This window comes from Somniosus microcephalus, chromosome 31 (assembly GCF_052327205.1).
Source record: "Somniosus microcephalus isolate GS21.2 chromosome 31, FLI_Smic_1.0, whole genome shotgun sequence".
Classification (NCBI taxonomy): Eukaryota; Metazoa; Chordata; class Chondrichthyes; order Squaliformes; family Somniosidae; genus Somniosus; species Somniosus microcephalus.
The window spans coordinates 13,640,522-13,655,956 of record NC_141017.1 but is presented as its reverse complement, the minus strand read 5'-3'; the positions used below and the strand labels follow the sequence as shown (position 1 = coordinate 13,655,956).

The 15,435-nt window shown below is 49.1% G+C and overlaps 1 protein-coding gene across 3 annotated transcripts in view; it reads right to left on the bottom strand.

The window, feature by feature from the left end:
* gmip (GEM interacting protein) overlaps window positions 1-15,435 on the bottom strand; it is a 146,624-nt gene that overhangs the window by 87,757 nt on the left and 43,432 nt on the right. The window lies entirely within an intron of this gene.

The window sequence follows — 15,435 nt, the reverse complement described above, 5'->3', positions numbered from 1 at the left end:
ATCAAGTCTTTAATCATTGCTTAATGTCAGCAATGTGTCTATCTACAAATCATGAAACATTGTGAGCCCTATAGATCTGTATACAGACGGCCCTGGAGTGTGGGTCCTATAGATCTGTATACAGTCAGTCCTGGAGTGTGGGTCCTATAGATCTGTATACAGACGGCCCTGGAGTGTGGGCCCTATAGATCTGTATACAGTCAGTCCTGGAGTGTGGGCCCTATAGATCTGTATACAGTCAGTCCTGGAGTGTGGGCCCTATAGATCTGTATAGTCAGTCCTGGAGTGTGAACCCTATAGATCTGTATACAGTCAGACCTGGAGTGTGGGTCCTATAGATCTGTATACAGTCAGTCCTGGAGTGTGGGCCCTATAGATCTGTATACAGTCAGTCCTGGAGTGTGGGTCCTATAGATCTGTATACAGACGGCCCTGGAGCGTGGGTCCTATAGATCTGTATACAGTCAGTCCTGGAGTGTGAGCCCTATAGATCTGTATACAGACAGCCCTGGAGTGTGGGCCCTATAGATCTGTATACAGTCAGTCCTGGAGTGTGGGTCCTATAGATCTGTATACAGTCAGACCTGGAGTGTGGGTCCTATAGATCTGTATACAGTCAGTCCTGGAGTGTGGGCCCTATAGATCTGTATACAGACAGTCCTGGAGTGTGGGCCCTATAGATCTGTATACAGTCAGTCCTGGAGTGCGGGTCCTATAGATCTGTATACAGTCAGTCCTGGAGTGTGGGCCCTATAGATCTGTATAGTCAGTCCTGGAGTGTGAACCCTATAGATCTGTATACAGACAGTCCTGGAGTGTGGGTCCTATAGATCTGTATACAGTCAGTCCTGGAGTGTGGGCCCTATAGATCTGTATACAGTCAGTCCTGGAGTGTGGGCCCTATAGATCTGTATAGTCAGTCCTGGAGTGTGAACCCCATAGATCTGTATACAGTCAGACCTGGAGTGTGGGTCCTATAGATCTGTATACAGTCAGTCCTGGAGTGTGGGCCCTATAGATCTGTATACAGTCAGTCCTGGAGTGTGGGTCCTATAGATCTGTATACAGTCAGACCTGGAGTGTGGGTCCTATAGATCTGTATACAGTCAGTCCTGGAGTGTGGGCCCTATAGATCTGTATACAGACAGTCCTGGAGTGTGGGCCCTATAGATCTGTATACAGTCAGTCCTGGAGTGTGGGCCCTATAGATCTGTATACAGTCAGTCCTGGAGTGTGGGCCCTATAGATCTGTATACAGTCAGTCCTGGAGTGTGGGCCCTATAGATCTGTATACAGTCAGTCCTGGAGTGTGGGCCCTATAGATCTGTATACAGACGGCCCTGGAGTGTGGGCCCTATAGATCTGTATACAGACGGCCCTGGAGTGTGGGCCCTATAGATCTGTATACAGACAGTCCTGGAGTGTGGGTCCTATAGATCTGTATACAGTCAGTCCTGGAGTGTGGGTCCTATAGATCTGTATACAGTCAGTCCTGGAGTGTGGGTCCTATAGATCTGTATACAGACAGTCCTGGAGTGTGGGTCCTATAGATCTGTATACAGACAGTCCTGGAGTGTGGGTCCTATAGATCTGTATACAGTCAGTCCTGGAGTGTGGGCCCTATAGATCTGTATACAGACGGCCCTGGAGTGTGGGCCCTATAGATCTGTATGCAGTCAGTCCTGGAGTGTGGGCCCTATAGATCTGTATACAGTCAGTCCTGGAGTGTGGGCCCTATAGATCTGTATACAGTCAGTCCTGGAGTGTGGGCCCTATAGATCTGTATACAGTCAGTCCTGGAGTGTGGGCCCTATAGATCTGTATACAGTCGGTCCTGGAGTGTAGGTCCTATAGATCTGTATACAGATGGCCCTGGAGTGTGGGTCCTATAGATCTGTATACAGTCAGTCCTGGAGTGTGAGCCCTATAGATCTGTATAAAGGCGGCCCTGGAGTGTGGGCCCTATAGATCTGTATACAGACAGTCCTGGAGTGTGGGTCCTATAGATCTGTATACAGTCAGACCTGGAGTGTGGGTCCTATAGATCTGTATACAGTCAGTCCTGGAGTGTGGGCACTATAGATCTGTATACAGACAGTCCTGGAGTGTGGGCCCTATAGATCTGTATACAGTCAGTCCTGGAGTGTGGGCCCTATAGATCTGTATACAGTCAGTCCTGGAGTGTGGGTCCTATAGATCTGTATACAGACAGTCCTGGAGTGTGGGTCCTATAGATCTGTATACAGACAGTCCTGGAGTGTGGGCCCTGTAGATCTGTATACAGTCAGTCCTGGAGTGTGGGCCCTATAGATCTGTATACAGTCAGTCCTGGATTGTGGGCCCTATAGATCTGTATACAGTCAGTCCTGGAGTGTGGGTCCTATAGATCTGTATACAGACAGTCCTGGAGTGTGGGTCCTATAGATCTGTATACAGACAGTCCTGGAGTGTGGGCCCTGTAGATCTGTATACAGTCAGTCCTGGAGTGTGGGCCCTATAGATCTGTATACAGTCAGTCCTGGAGTGTGGGCCCTATTGATTTGTATACAGTCAGTCCTGGAGTGTGGGTCCTATAGATTTGTATACAGTCAGACCTGGAGTGTGAGCCCTATAGATCTGTATACAGTCAGTCCTGGAGTGTGGGCCCTATAGATCTGTATACAGTCAGTCCTGGAGTGTTGGCCCTATAGATCTGTATACAGTCAGTCCTGGAGTGTGGGCCCTATAGATCTGTATACAGTCAGTCCTGGAGTGTGGGCCCTATAGATCTGTATACAGTCAGTCCTAGAGTGTGGGCCCTATAGATCTGTATACAGTCGGTCCTGGAGTGTAGGTCCTATAGATCTGTATACAGATGGCCCTGGAGTGTGGGTCCTATAGATCTGTATACAGTCAGTCCTGGAGTGTGAGCCCTATAGATCTGTATAAAGACGGCCCTGGAGTGTGGGCCCTATAGATCTGTATACAGACAGTCCTGGAGTGTGGGTCCTATAGATCTGTATACAGTCAGACCTGGAGTGTGGGTCCTATCGATCTGTATACAGTCAGTCCTGGAGTGTGGGCGCTATAGATCTGTATACAGACAGTCCTGGAGTGTGGGCCCTATAGATCTGTACACAGTCAGTCCTGGAGTGTGGGCCCTATAGATCTGTATACAGTCAGTCCTGGAGTGTGGGTCCTATAGATCTGTATACAGACAGTCCTGGAGTGTGGGTCCTATAGATCTGTATACAGTCAGTCCTGGAGTGTGGGCCCTATAGATCTGTATACAGTCAGTCCTGGAGTGTGGGCCCTATTGATCTGTATACAGTCAGTCCTGGAGTGTGGGTCCTATAGATTTGTATACAGTCAGACCTGGAGTGTGAGCCCTATAGATCTGTATACAGTCAGTCCTGGAGTGTGGGCCCTATAGATCTGTATACAGTCAGTCCTGGAGTGTGGGCCCTATAGATCTGTATACAGTCAGTCCTGGAGTGTGAACCCTATAGATCTGTATACAGTCAGACCTGGAGTGTGGGCCCTATAGATCTGTATAGTCAGTCCTGGAGTGTGGGCCCTATAGATCTGTATACAGTCAGTCCTGGAGTGTGGGTCCTATAGATCTGTATACAGGCGGCCCTGGAGTGTGGGTCCTATAGATCTGTATACAGTCAGTCCTGGAGTGTGGGTCCTATAGATCTGTATACAGACGGCCCTGGAGTGTGGGTCCTATAAATCTGTATACAGTCAGTCCTAGAGTGTGGGCCCTATAGATTTGTATACAGACAGTCCTGGAGTGTGGGTCCTACAGATCTCCATACAGACAGTCCTGGAGTGTGGGCCCTATAGATCTGTATACAGACAGTCCTGGAGTGTGGGTCCTATAGATCTGTATACAGACAGTCCTGGAGTGTGGGCCCGATAGATCTGTATACAGTCAGTCCTGGAGTGTGGGCCCTACAGATCTGTATACAGTCAGTCCTGGAGTGTGGGTCCTATAGATCTGTATACAGACAGACCTGGAGTGTGGGCCCTATAGATTTGTATACAGACAGTCCTGGAGTGTGGGTCCTATAGATCTGCATACAGACAGTCCTGGAGTGTGGGTCCTATAGATCTGTATACAGACAGTCCTGGAGTGTGGGTCCTATAGACCTGTATACAGACGGTCCTGGAGTGTGGGCCCTATAGATCTGTATACAGACGGCCCTGGAGTGTGGGCCCTATTGATCTGCATACAGTCAGTCCTGGAGTGTGGGTCCTATAGATTTGTATACAGTCAGATCTGGAGTGTGAGCCCTATAGATCTGTATACAGTCAGTCCTGGAGTGTGGGCCCTATAGATCTGTATACAGTCAGTCCTGGAGTGTGGGCCCTATAGATCTGTATACAGTCAGTCCTGGAGTGTGAACCCTATAGATCTGTATACAGTCAGTCCTGGAGTGTGGGTCCTATCGATCTGTATACAGACGGCCCTGGAGTGTGGGTCCTATAGATCTGTATACAGACGGCCCGGTTAGTCCGGTCGAAGGCCTCCGGCCCATTAAGAGCCCCTCGTTAAAAGCTGTTGTTTGCTGGCGAGACATTCCTGGTCTTTGATAGTTCTTGTTTTGGATTGTGTGTTTTTTGAACTATAAAAGGCTTAACTTCTGAACTTGTCGACTAACCCGAGCCAGCAGGAGCCCTCTTGTTGCTCAATATACCACGTCTCTGCAAATTCGGCTTTGGGTTCAATGGCCTTTTGTGGGGGGGTGGGGGGGGAGGAACCGTTCAAACCTAAAGAACGAAGGTCATCCCGGGCACTTTGGGCTCCAGTGGCTGTTTGGTTATTGCAGCAGAATGCAAGCGTGATAGAGCCCCACATAGGTCGTTCACATACTCTGGAGGGAAGTGTGACCTACCCACCCCCTCCCCCTCCCCGTAAGGCAGGTATCTGACGCAATCCAATGGGCCGCCTTTGTCTTCAATGGAAAGTAAAAATCGGGCTGCCGATCCGATCATGTCAGTGAGGTTAAAGTTGTAGATCTGTGTATCTTAATGTTGTGTCCTTAAATAATCAGACAAAAGACTGCAGGGAACGATCAACAGGTGTTTACTGAATGAGGGTTCAAACTGCAACTGACTGTACAGAGCACCACTCAGGGTTTATATACAGGTGTGGTCACTGCCGGTACTACAGGATACAGGAGCTGTAAAAAGTAGTTCTCCCCCTTAAAGGTACATACATTACAATTCCTCCCCTTTTAGATTAACAGTACCATAACACTCATTTAACAATTAAATATCAAACTAATTACAATTAACACTTTTAACATGCAACATTAACTGAAAATAGTCTATTTATAAATTCAGTCTTTGGGGAGGCTTCCTGATTCTTTCTGGATAACGCCTTTCCCGAGTGTCCCGCTCTTGGTGCGGAGGCGATTCTGACACCCTGTCGTCAGTTGATTCATCAGCTTCCAATGCTATTGTTTCTGAGGTAGATGCGACCTGTACGTCGGGTTCCTCACCAGGTACGTATGGCCGAGACATGGGGTTGACTCGTTCCTGTGACTCTAGGATCTGGTCAGCATGGCGTCTCACAATGTTCTCCCCAACATCCACTGTGTACATTAGTGGCCCCTGCCGTGTGCATATCGTTCCTGGTTGCCATTTCTCTGTTCGGTAGTCGCGGGCCAAGACTGGTTGCCCTACATTGAAGCTCCTTGTCAGCTTCTCATTGATGTGCTGGAATTGCTTATTCTCAACATCTCTTCGTACATTTGGTCTGAGCAAATCCAGACGAGATCTCAACCTTCGGCTAAAGAACATCATGGCCGGGGCCTGGTTGGTGACTGCATGTGTCGCATTTCTGTAGGCTAACAGGAAATTGTCCACCTTATGCTGCAGTGGAATGTCGCCATTGCACATGGCCTTTACTGCTTTTTTAAAGGTTTGTACAAACCTCTCAGCCAATCCATTCGTGGCTGGATGATACGGGGCGGATGTGTAATGCCTTACCCCATTCCTTTTCATAAATCTTCGAAACTCTTCGGACACAAACTGTGGTCTGTTATCAGAGCAAATCTGCTCTGGCAAGCCGTTCCTGGCAAAAATGGTCTGTAGGACTGCAATAGTTTTCTCCGTGGTGGTGGAGGACATTTTGATCACCTCAGGCCATTTCGAGTGCGCATCCACGGCTATTAAAAACATTGAGTCCATGAATGGACCAGCAAAATCAATATGCACCCATTGCCATGGAGATGAGGGCCACTCCCATGGGTGTAGAGGGGCATGTGGTGGTGCATTTTGGACCTTCTGGCATCCTGAGCAGCTCTTTGTCAGGTCCTCGATTTGCTGATCGATCCCCGGCCACCACACATAAGCCCTAGCAAGGCTTTTCATTTTCACCCCTCCCAGATGAACTTCGTGAAGCTCATTGAGCACTCTCCCTTAACTTGGGTGGAATTACCACTCGGGATCCACACATCAAGGTCCCCTGGCATACTGACAGCTGTTCTCTTCTGGATGAGAATGCTGGCAACAGTGAGTCGCCATGTGCTGGCCATCCCTTCACCGTCAAATCATATACCCGAGACAGTGTCGGGTCATTTCGGGTCTCCTTCTCTATACCAGCGTTAGTTACTGGCAAGCATTCAATTATAGTCGAATGAAATATTTCGACAGGATCCACTGCTGGTGCTTCCTCCGCAGTAGGCAGTGGCAGGCGTGATAGCCCATCAGCATTTCCATGCTGTTTCGTGCCCTTATACTCGATTTCATATTGGTGTGCTCCTAGAAAAAGGGACCATCTTTGTAGCCGTTGAGCAGTCATCACCGGAACGTCCTTCTTTGGATTAAAGATGGAGACAAGTGGTTGGTGGTCAGTCAGCAAGGTGAACTTCTGCCCGTGCAGATAGTGATTGAACTTTTTCACTCCCCACACTAGGCTGAGGGCCTCCCTGTCAATCTGGGCGTAGTTACGCTCGGCTGAGGTTAGTGACCGAGACGCAAAGGCTACTGGCCTCTCCGAGCTGTCCGGGAATTTGTGCGACAGCACCGCTCCAATGCCATAGGGTGATGCATCACACGCCAACCGAATTGGTAGTGCTGGGTTGAAATGAGCCAACACCTCTTTTGATGTGATCAATGCTTTGCTCTTCTGGAAAGCTCGTTTACATTCGTCACTCCACTTCCATGGTACCCCCGTTTGCAGTAGGGTGTTCAGTGGGTGTAGTACGGTGGACAAATTCGGCAAGAACTTATGGTAGTAGTTCACCAGCCCGAGGAACGACCTCAGTTGTGACACATTTTCCGGTGCTGGAGCCTTGACTACTGCCTCAATCTTTTCAGGGGACTTATGTAACCCCTCTTCATCAATAACGTGGCCACAATACGAGATCTGCTTCTGGAAAAACTCGCATTTGTGGCGATTAGCTCGGAGTCCATATTCCTTCAATCTAGTGAGCACCTGCTCCAGGTTGGCGAGGTGATCACTGTCATTTTCGCCCGTGACCAGGATGTCGTCCAAATAACAATGGGTCCCTGGAATCCCTTGCAGGACTTGTTCCATTGCCCTTTGCCAAATAGCCAGAGCTGATGCTACCCCGAACACCAGCCGGTTGTATTGGTAGAGACCTTTATGAGTGTTGATCGTGAGGTACTGTTTCGAGGCTTCTTCTACCTCCATTTGCAGGTACGCCTGGGCCAGATCAATCTTAGTGAAGCGTTTCCCTCCAGATAGCGAGGCGAAAATATCTTCAATCCATGGAAGCGGATATTGTACAGTGTGAAGGACTGGGTGCACTGTCACCTTAAAGTCCCCACAGATGCGAACCTTCTTTGGTTCCCCAGGCGTATTACTCAACGACCTCTTCATTACAGGAACGATGGGTGTAGCCCACTCGCTCCAGTCCACTTTGGATAGTACTCCTGAACGTTCCAAACCTTCCAGCTCTGCTTCGACGGCTGGGCGGATCGCATAAGGCCTTAAAAAACTTTGGGCTTGCATTTTCCTCTATTTTGATCGTCGCTGTTATGCCTTTTAGTGTTCCGAGTCCCTGCTGGAACACTTCTTGTGCGTCAGTTAGCATTTTTGACAGTCGTCCAGGTGTGACGTCGTCATCCTTTTTGGCATCTACAGTCAGTGCTTGTATGGAATGCCAATCTAGCTGTATCTTCCGGATCCATTCACTTCCTAGTAGTGGTGGTCCTCCATCTGGCAATACATATAGGTCAATTTTTGGTGTTTCCTTGCCGTTATATATAACGTTCACCCTTATTTTTCCTTTGGGGTAGACTTTTTGCCCCGTGTACGTCTTCAAGACCATCTTTGTATCTCTCAAGGTTATATGTGAGAATAGCTGCTTGTAGTCACTTCGGTTTATGACTGTTAGGGCTGATCCTGTGTCCAATTCCATTTTCACTTGGACTCCTGCTATCTTGAGCGTGACCCAGATAGTTTGGTGATCCTCCGTTTTGATCACATTATGTAGTTTCAGACAACCCAGCTCCTTGCTTCCGGAGTCTGTATCACTTTTCTGTTCGTCTGAACTACTCTCCGTCACCTTATGTACCTTCTTGTACTTCTCCTGTGGAGATTTCTTGCTGCTGGTTTTCTTTCCCGACCTGCAGACTCTTGCTATGTGTCCTACTTTTCCACACTGTCTGCACACTTTGTCCTTGAACCAGCAATCATTATGGTCATGTGTTGTTCTGCCGCAGCGATAGCACTTCACTATTCCGTATGACATTTCATTTGTGCCATAGTCTTGCAGTCTCCATTGTATCTCTGCAGCGCCCCGTGCGGCTGCTTCGTGTGATACTGCAATGCTGGAAGCCTTGTCCAGCGTAAGATCCTTTTCTGATAGAAGCCGTTTCTGGGTTCCTTCACTTTGAAGCCCACACACAAACTTGTCCCTTAAAGTATCTGCTAGTCCCGTTCCAAACTGGCAGTGTTTCGATAGCTTGTGCAGTTCCGTTAAATACTCAGCATTACTTTCATCTTTATGCTGGTTCCTTTTGTGAAACTTAAATCTTTCTGCTATCAGCAGCGGTGTGGGGTTTAAGTGGTCCTGTAGGATTGACACTATGTTTTCAAAATCCTTTTCTACTGGCTTCTCTGGGGTTACTAGGTTTCGTAGTAAGCCATACGTTTTTGCACCCATTGAGTTCAACAATACCAGCGCTTTCTTGTCATCTGGCACTTCATTCGCCTTGCAGTATACTTCTATGCGTTCGACATATGTCGTCCAATCTTCGACTTCATTGTCGAACGCTGTGACACTGCCACTCTTCGACATTTTTGGGTGTGGTTAGACTGGCTTAAAATGGCGTCTCCCGCGCTTTCCTTTCTTCCCCGCTGCGGCTTAAAATGGCGTCTCCCGCGCTGCTGCCAACGCCGCTCTCGGTGGTCCTCGTGGCAAATGGCGACGCCCTGTGGGTTTCGTGCGCTGCTCCTGCGCTGCTGCCAATGCCGCTCTCTGCGGTCCTCGTGGCAATGGCAGCGCCTCGCGTTTTCCTGCGCGCCTCTCTCCCCCGTTGACGCTGCTCGGCCCTTGAACACCAGCTGCGCTCTGCTCTCTCTCGCCTCTCTCCCCCGTTGACGCTGCTCGGCCCTTGAACACCGGCTGCGCTCTGCTCTCTCTCGCCTCTCTCCCCCGTTGACGCTGCTCGGCCCTTGAACACCGGCTACGCTCTGCTCTCTCTCGCCTCTCTCCCCCGTTGATGCCGCTCGGTCCTGAACACCGGCTGCGCCCTGTGCGCTCTGCCCTCTCTCTCTCCCCCGTCGACGCTGCTCGGCCTTTTTTTGTGCCGCTTGGTTGGCTCTAGCCGCTGCTGTCCGGGAAGGGTCTGCGCAGTACCTGTTGCCAGCCCGTTTCGCTGGACCACCGTGACTGGAAAGCCAAGCCTGGCTCTCGACAGCCTCCCCTGCGATGCTCAAATCTCCGCTGGATGACTGGGCGGTTGCCCGTGGTCGACGCCCGTGCTTCTGGACTCGACCTCCTTCCACTGTTCTCCAGGAGCGAATCCCTGGGAGGTGATGCAGAGTTGCAGGTAGGTTCGAATCTGCGTCGTCGCCAATGTTAGATCCAGGTATCTTAATGTTGTGTCCTTCAATAATCAGACAAAAGACTGCAGGGAACGATCAACAGGTGTTTACTGAATGAGGGTTCAAACTGCAACTGAATGTGCAGATCACTACTCAGGGTTTATATACAGGTGTGGTCACTGCCGGTACTACAGGATACAGGAGCTGTAAAAAGTAGTTCTCCCCCTTAAAGGTACATACATTACAAAAGTGACCCCCTCTGATGCAAGAGATGATTTTTACCCTTTGGCCCCTCACTTGTACCCGAGCCTAGATAACGTCTCATCGGAAAGATGGCACCTCTGACGGTGCAGCACTCCCTCAGTACTGACCCTCTAGAATGCTGCACTGCCGGAGGTGCCGTCTTTCGGATGAGACGTTAAACCGAGGCCCCATCTGCACTGTCGGGGACGTAAAAGATCCCACGGCACTATTCGAAGAAGAGCAGGGGAGTTCTCTCCGGTGTCCTGGCCAATGTTTATCAACCAACACCACTAAAAAACAGATTATCTGGTCATTTATCTCATTGCTGTTTGTGGGATCTTGCTGTGCACCAATTGGCTGCTGCATTTCCTACATTAGACCAGAGACTATATTTCAAAAGTACTTCATTGGCTGTAAAGCGCTTTGGGACATCACTGGGTTGTGAAAGGCGCTATAGAAATGCAAGTCTGTCTTTCTTACAAGTGTTGGTAAGATATTCGACCAGAGTGCATCAAACAAACGCAGCACCTTCCTCATCTAACAACACGCACGCACTCACAAACTCCTGCAGGAGTTACTGGTTAACACTCAGAAGCAGGAGCCCTGGTTGACATTCCCCTCCATGGCCCAGGCGCACGGCGTCCAATTTCAGTGGCTAGACCAGACGTGCAGCTGGGACGGTCCTGGCATCCGTGACTCAGTGCCATGAAAGGGAACTAGGGGCCCAGATTTAGAACAGTTTCCGCTGAGCTGAATCCTGATACCATTATTCTCTTTTCAACAACAACTTGCATTTATACGGCGCCTTTAACGTAGTAAAACATTCCAAGGCACTTCACAGGACCGTAAATCAGACAGAATTTGACACCGAGCCACTCTAGGAGATATTAGGGCAGGTTTGGTCAAAGAGATAGGTTTTAAGGAGCATCTTAAAAAGGAGGAGACAGAGGCGGAGAGGGTTAGGGAACAAATTCCAGAGCTTAGGGCCTTGGCGGCTGAAGGCACGGCCACCGATGGTGGGGTGAGGGGAGTGGAGACTTCCTTCCATTTTCTATTTGTTTGTTTCACTTTGATCAGATTTCTTTCTCTGGCGTCAGATCAGGATGAATCTCGATCCCTTTCACGCTTCATTTCCGGTCGGCTTTCAGGTCACGTCAGCTGATTTTTTTCCCCCGACCTTTTGTTTCACAAGTTCCTTTTTCGCTGTTTTCTGTTGCTAGTTCCACTTACTCACGCCAGCGGATGGTTGCAAAGGGGGCCACGATTCCCCTCCCTGGGGAGCATTAATACAGCAAGTGTAGGCTGGCCATTTGACAGCGGAGGGGCAAGGCCGGCCGTTCTCACCCCACTCCTCGCGCACACCCTCATGTGCATTTTCCATTGGGATTCACTTCAAAGTGATCAGGAGCTGGGTATCCTGGTTGATTTCTCCACCCCCACCCAGGGCACTGAGACTAATTGTGGCATGCCGAATACCGCGCCGGCTGAGATCAGTTGGCCCCAACATTAGCCGGCAGTTGAACCTACGACTTTCCTGCTCTGCACTGACTTCACCCACTGAGTTGCCAGGGCGCTGGGATCCAGTGTTGTAGGCCGTTCACTCACCCCACCCTTCCTCTCCTTCCGACTTGATTTCCATGACGGAGAGGGTCGGCGGGCGAGTGCCAGACTTGAACTGCGCTGATCCCAAGCTGGGCTCCTGGGGGAAAAGCCCAGGTTTTCGTACTCCGCCCCCCATCAGCCTAGTTAATGAGGTTTGCTGTACCTCCCACAGACTCCTTGACTGTCTGTGTGGAACTATAGCTGTAATCTTCACCCCTACTCACTGTACTGCAGCGTATAAGCCATAGAGTGTTACAGAACAGACACTGGCCATTCGGCCCATCAAAGTCTGTGTTGGTGTTTCTCTCCACACGAGCATTTGTGTCTAATTACACTCTCTGCTTGCTCCCCACACCTTTATTCCTTATTTTTCAGGCAATTCTCTGATTCCCTTTTAGAAGAGTTTCTGAACTCACCTCCAATATCGAGCAGAATTTCACATTCGGGCCACCCTCTTGCATAAACCATTTTTTCCCCAACCGCCCCTTTAATTCATGCCCTCTCGTTACCGACCAATAGAAACACTCTCTCACCATTTACCCTGTCATGCCCCATCAGAATGAACCGGCACACACCCTGTTCCCCCACTCCGAGCGTCCCACAACAGACACAAACTCAGAGAACGGATCGGTGAGTGCGAATCCAGAAACCCTTCCGATTTATTAGATTTTTACAGCGGATGGGAATTTTCCCAGGTGACCCAGAGAAATCTCCAGCTGTTTTTGTAATGACTGATGCCTTGTATGGCTGAATAGCCTACCAACACTCGCTGCACGGCACGGCAGGGCGATGTATCCAAGATCTCCCGGTGCACTGTTAAAGGGACCACTTCAATGTTCCCTGTAAGCTGCGCTTTCTTCTGCGCGGCCTGTTTCTTGTAACGTGCGGTCCCTTTAAATTGCTGCACATGCGCAGTACTTACAATGTAAAAGCCGGCCTGGCCGGGAAATTTCAGAATACTGCATGGCCACGCGCGTGCACACCTGAGTGGGGAACATTGGACCACTTCCTTCAGGGGAAAGCCATCTCAAACATTTGTCTTTACAAAAACACAAATCGCATCCTTTATCCCTTTCCACCCAACACAAATATTCAGCGTGTTTAAACAAAACACCATGTTACATCACTGGGAAAGATGATTTATTTTAACCTTCCCACCTCAGCAGAAAACCGAGAGGATTGGATCGGGCGACTGTTTAACACCTCACCTGACCCCAACAGGAAGTAAAATCGGACCGTGTGTTAAATGGGCGCCTGATCTGATCTGCTCAGTTTCCCCACTGGCAGGTTAGGTTCTAATTACCTCCTACATAGAAACATAGAAGATAGGAGCAGGAGTAGGCCATTCGGCCCCTCGAGCCTGCTCTGCCATTTAATGAGATCATGGCTGATCATCCAAATTCAGTACCCTGTCCCTGCTTTCTCCCCATATCCCTTGATCCCTTTAGCCTTAAGAAATATATCCAACGCCTTCTTGAATATATTTAATGAATTGGCCTCCACTGCCTTCTGTGGTAGAGAATTCCACAGGTTCACCACTCCTAGTTTCAATTCATATGACAGAAAATAATTCAAGTAGCATTTAATTGTCAGAGTCGCACTGTGTGATATTAGTAACAAGCAAGTTGGTACGAGGAGTATGTTGCAGTACTCACCACTAGCCTGGTGCAGCTGCAACAACACTCAAAATGCTCAACTCCATCCAGGACAGAGCCGTTCACTTGGTCAGTGTCCTTGCCACTGGACTCACTGGCGCACTGTGGCTGCAGTGTGTACTGTAATGATATCAGCAAATAGTGATGTTATTTGCCTGTTTGATTATGATGCCTTACCAGCATGTTTGCATGTATTGATTACTTATGCCTGACCAGCAGAGGTCATGTGAGAGACAAGCAGTTGAGTTTAGTTTCAGTTTCGTTCTAGATGGATCACTAGCATGATGTCTCCTGTAAATGCTGTTAAAAGAGTTGAACAGACTTTAGATTAAAAGACATTCTCTTTCATAAATGTCTCGTCATTGAACCCACAAAGAAATCAATACATGTACCATCTACAGGATGCAGTGCAGCGACCTGCCATGGTTAGTTGGACAGCTCCACCCAGCCCTGCGACCTCCGCCACTGAGAAGGACAAGAGCAGCAAGATCACGGGAACACCATCACCACCAAGTTCCCCGCCAAGTCACACACCAACCCGACCTGGCATATGTAGCCGTTCCTTCATCATCACTAGGTCAAAGTACCAACACATTGTGGAAGCAGCATCACCACACAGACTGCAGGGGTTCAAGAAGGCAGCCCACCACCACCCTCTCGAGGGCAACTAGGGATGGGCAATAAATGCCGGCCTTGCCAGTGACGCCCACATTCCGAGAACAAATCAAAGATATTGCCTCTGTCAGGATTAACTCCCTCGTTAAAATAACTGACATGAATCTTGTCCTTTATGTGGAAATGACTTACGAAGTAATACTGGGCAGCCTGCTGGTGGCGCTGTCCAGGGAGAGTATAAATACTCGGGCACGGGCCCAGCTTGCTCAGGACATTCTTTAACAGGAACTAGTGAAGGACACAACTAGATCTCCATGTTGGAAAACAGTCGATTAAAGCCTTGTTTAATGCTCAGACCAAGTGCCTAGTAGTTTTCTTACGTCAATAACTATTTGTGAATTGATTCCCAAACATTGACAACCAGTCAGATTTATAGAACGTGGATTTATTTTTTTAACCCCCATGTATCAGCAGAAACCCAACCACAATTCAGCCAATGCTCTTGAAGCCACTCAGTCCTCTATTGGGCCTCTCACGAACTGCTCTGCCGCTTAAACAAGTTTCCTCTTTGGGGCCATGCACTTCGTTGACCCTCTCAACAGCTCTTCACTCTCTCTAAAGCCCAAGACTTGAATACTGCCCCATTTCTAGGGACATTCTCCCAACGCCTCTCTCACACACCACCAACTTCCATTTAGATAGCGCCTTTAACGCCGTAAAACATCCCAAGGCGCTTCACAGGAGCGTAGTCAGACAAAATAAATTGACACCGAGCCAAAGGAGGAGACATTAGGACAGGAGGAGGTGGGTTTTAATTAGCGTCTTAAAGGAAGAGAGAGAGGCGGAGAGGTTTAAGAATTAAATACCAGAGCTTAGGGCCTAGGCAGCTGAAGCACGGCCACCAATGGTGGGGTGAGGGGAGTGCAGCCTTCCTTCCATTTTCTATTTGTTTGTTTCACTTTGATCCGATTTCTTTCTCTGGCGCCGGCCCGGTTTCTTTTCCGATCAGGATGAATCCCGATCCCTTTCACTCTTCGTTTCCGGTCGGCTTTCAGGTCACGTCAGCTGATTTATTTTCCCGTCGTTTTGTTTCACAAGATGGGTTTTTCCAATGGTGGAGCGAAGGAACTGGGGGATGCACAAGAGATCAGAAGTGGAGGAACGCTGAGTTCTTGGGAGGGCTGGAGGAGGTTACAGAAATAGGGAGGGGGCAAGGCAATGGAGCGATTGGAAAACAAGGACGAGAATTGACGTAATAAAGACTCACTGCGCACTTGGTTGTACATTAAGCAAGACTTTAATCGACTTGTA